The sequence below is a fragment of the Oncorhynchus gorbuscha genome, linkage group LG24 (genome assembly GCF_021184085.1).
Source record: "Oncorhynchus gorbuscha isolate QuinsamMale2020 ecotype Even-year linkage group LG24, OgorEven_v1.0, whole genome shotgun sequence".
Classification (NCBI taxonomy): Eukaryota; Metazoa; Chordata; class Actinopteri; order Salmoniformes; family Salmonidae; genus Oncorhynchus; species Oncorhynchus gorbuscha.
The window spans coordinates 356,123-360,672 of NC_060196.1; positions in this window are offsets into that span (position 1 = coordinate 356,123).

Sequence of the window (4,550 nt, forward strand, 5' to 3'; positions counted from 1 at the left end):
TCTGACACAAACTCTTCCCTCTCTCTTCTCTCTCTCTCTCTCTCTCTCTCTCTCTCTCTCTCTCTCTCTCTCTCTCTCTCTCTCTCTCTCTCTCTCTCTCTCTCTCTCTCTCTCTCTCTCTCTCTCTCTCTCTCTCTCTCTCTCTCACACGCACACCCACACACACACACACACTTACCGTGGGGTGAAGTCTCGTCCCTCTTTCTCGGCGATGGCTCGGCACACCTCTGTGACCTTCTGTAGCACGGCTTTTTCTGTGATGCTGACATGGGTGGAGGCTCCGTCCCCAATGGGAGGAAACGCCCAGGCTCCTCCTGATAGGACTAGGGCCAAGAAGGACATGCACAGCACTGGGGACATCATCAGTCTGTGGGGGTGGGTGGTGGATGGCGGGGGGGTGAGTGAGTGAGAGAGCAAGAGACAAAGAAAAAGAGAGAGAGTGAGACTACCATCATCATCATCATCATAATGAAGTGGGATTTCATTATCAACAACTGTAAGGAAATCCCCGACCCAGCCCCTGTTGTTAAATATCTTGGCCACATCCCAACATGCCCTATAATAAAGTTAGTAGACAGAAGCATCTTCATGATTAAAATATTACAAGACATTGACACCTAATTAGAGACGGGGTTTTAGCCCCTGTCCTGGCACATAATACATTCCCTGTTACCCCACTTCAATCAGTGTAGAGGAAGGGGAGGGGACCGGTTGAAGAAGCCTTGAGACATTGGAGACATGGACTGTGTATGTGTGTCATTCAGAGGGTGAATGGGCAAGACAAACAAAAGGGTAGTAGATGCCAGGTGTGCCGGCTTGTGTCAAGAACTGCAAAGCTGCTGGATTCTTCACGCTCAACAGTTTCCGCTGTGTATCAAGAATGGTCCACCACCCAAAGGACACACCTTGACTTAAGAAGGCTGTTCTGAGGGCATCTCAGTATTAGTGTTCCTAATGTGTTGGTATACTCTGTGAATAACCTTTAGCTGAATAGCTATTTATTGAACACCTTTAGTTCCTCAAGGACTTGAACCCGATCGAACATCTCTGGAGAGACCTGAAAATTGCTGTGCTTCGACGCTCCCCATTCAACATGACAGAGCTTGAGAGGATCTGCAGAGAAGAATGGGAGAAACTCTGCAAATACAGGTTTGCCAAGCATGTAGTGTCATACCCAGGAAGACTCGAGGCTGTAAATCGTTGCCAAAGGTGCTTCAACAAAATACTGAGTAAAGTGTCTGAATACTTATGTAAATGTAATATTTAAGTATTTTATTTTTAATAGAAACAGTTTTGCTTTGCCATTATGGGATATTGTGTATGGATTGATTGGGGGAGGGGGACTATTTAATCCATTTTAGAATAAGGCTGTAACGTAACATAATGTGGAACAAGTCAAGAGGTCTGAATACTTCCTGAATACACTGTATGTACGTATATAGATACAGTACCAGTCAAAAGTTTGGAAACACCTACTCATTTATTATTGATTTTTTTTACTGTTTTCTACATTGTAGAATAATGGTGAAGACATCAAAACTATGAAATAACACATATGGAATCATGTAGTAACCAAACAAGTGTTGAACAAATCATTTCATGCCTTCATGACAGCTTTGCACACTGTTACTCAACTGTAAATCCACAGCAAGGTATATTTATGGTTTTAGTTTCACAGGAAGTCTGATGAGATTACTATTGATTTTCAGAGAAATGTGATTGCATCGATTATGATGGGTATATATATTTATTGTCATGATGGTGACCAAACTAACTCTGGATGGTAAACATCATTCTTCAACCAGGGAGTGGATGGTTCCAACGTTATGGTGTAACTATGGTTTCCTTTTTCCTTTACTTCACAAGGTAGACGGTGACAGTATCAGAGGGTTCTGCCCCCTGAGTGAGGTGTATCTGTTATGTTGTCATGGTAACATAGTGGGACTCAAAGGGGATTTTATAAGAGGTGGTGTTGGGTAGGTCACAGGGTCAGAGGTCACAGGGTCAGGGATAGCAGTTGATAACTGATAACAGTATATTCAGTTGATACAGTGAAGCTACTAATCACCACCACTAGATGGAGGCAGAGAGGACATTTTTCTGTATCATTATAATGGGCGTGGTGGTGCATGTTTTTGGTTGTTTTTGGGGGGGATTTTCTGCTTCTTTCTAAATGACACATATATAAATACTATGTTTAATTCATAATGCATCCTTTTAAACTCTTAAACTGTTGATGAACATATTTCTTCCTGTCTATTGATTTTCAAATCTCCTGACCCTCATACTATCTGGTCTTGCATCAAATAAACATTTGTTCTGATTATTTTCCATGCTTTGTACAACAACAGTGTGTGTACACATTACTGTTCCCATAATGTAAAGATGAGGACATTGAAAAGGGGACAAAACTGAAGTTTAAAGCTAAATTTAAACTTGCGATTGATACATCATCATGGGAATGACTTTAAATACGTTTGTTTTGTCTTTACAATGGCAGACTGCCCTTTTAATCTCATGAAACTGTCCCAGTATTTTGTTTCTGTACTGCAACAGGACTTAAGCCATATGACTGCAGTGCACTTTGGCATTCATATACAACATTGATTTTGACATTTGCAAAGACGCGTGACGAGCATCATCTAACACAATTAAAATGAAATGATTCACACGGTCCTTATTTCTCCCTTCAAAAGACACGTGAAAAACCTGAAAACCCTCCTTCACACATGTCCACATTACACATCATTTGTCAGAATTAAAACATGTTCATTTTCCATCTTAAAATGCACAAACATTCATCCTTACCTTGTTTTTCGCACTTTTACTTCCTCTAATCCCTTCAATCTCTACCCATCCCCACACACACAGACCACACCCTCTCTTTCACACATACCACAGCCCCTCTTTCACACACCCACCCCTCACCCCTCTTTCACACACCCACCCCTCACCCCTTTTTCACACACCCACCCCCTCATTCTCTCATTGGTCTCTCTCCCTCCCCCCCCTCCTTCCCTCTCTCGCTCCACCCCTTATGGTGATCAGCCCTGAGAAGAGGAGTAGAAAGAGACAGAGGAGTAGAAAGAGACAGAGGAGGAGAAAGAGACAGAGGAGTAGAAAGAGACAGAGGAGGAGAGAGACAAAGAGACAGAGGAGACAGACAGAGGAGTAGACAGAGAGCAGAGGAGTAGAAAGAGACAGAGGAGGAGAAAGAGACAGAGGAGTAGAAAGAGACAGAGGAGTAGACAGAGACAGAGGAGTAGACAGAGACAGAGGAGTAGACAGAGACAGAGGAGTAGAAAGAGACAGAGGAGGAGAAAGAGACAGAGGAGTAGACAGAGACAGAGGAGTAGACAGAGACAGAGGAGGAGAAAGAGACAGAGGGAGTAGAAAGAGACAGAGGAGTAGACAGAGACAGAGGAGGAGAAAGAGACAGAGGAGTAGACAGAGACAGAGGAGTAGACAGAGACAGAGGAGGAGAAAGAGACAGAGGAGTAGACAGAGACAGAGGAGGAGACAGAGACAGAGGAGTAGAAAGAGACAGAGGAGGAGACAGAGACAGAGGAGAAAGAGACAGAGGAGGAGAAAGAGACAGAGGAGGAGAAAGAGACAGAGGAGTAGAAAGAGACAGAGGAGGAGAAAGAGACAGAGGAGACAGAGACAGAGACAGAGACAGAGGGTAGACAGAGACAGAGGAGGAGAAAGAGACAGAGGAGTAGACAGAGACAGAGTAGACAGAGACAGAGGAGGAGAAAGAGACAGAGGAGTAGACAGAGACAGAGTAGACAGAGACAGAGAAAGAGACAGAGGAGTAGACAGAGACAGAGTAGACAGAGACAGAGGAGTAGAAAGAGACAGAGGAGGAGAAAGAGACAGAGGAGTAGAAAGAGACAGAGGAAGAGAAAGAGACAGAGGAGTAGAAAGAGACAGAGCAGGAACCATAGATGTCTGTGACAGAGCGAGCAAGATCACCATGCACTGAGGAGGGGGACGACTTTAATCAAGTCACCTGAATACTGGAATGACTGAAAGAACACAACACTCCTACAACTGAGAATACTACAGTTCACTTGGTGAGTGTAACCAGAGCTAACGCACCATCAGTAGCTACAGGTACAGAGAGATAGTCTCAGTATCAACAGTAGTTAGTATGACTACACTAGTTATTATTCCAGGTGTCAGTATGAACAGTAGTTAGTATGACTACACTTGTTATTATTCCCAGTCTCATTATCAACAGTAGTTAGTATGACTACACTAGTTATTATTCCAGGTGTCAGTATGAACAGTAGTTAGTATGACTACACTAGTTATTATTCCAGGTGTCAGTATGAACATTAGTTAGTATGACTACACTAGTTATTATTCCCAGTCTCATTATCAACAGTAGTTAGTATGACTACACTAGTTATTATTCCAGGTGTCAGTATGAACAGTAGTTAGTATGACTACACTAGTTATTATTCCCAGTCTCATTATCAACAGTAGTTAGTATGACTACACTAGTTATTATTCCAGGTGTCAGTATGAACAGTAGTTAGTATGAC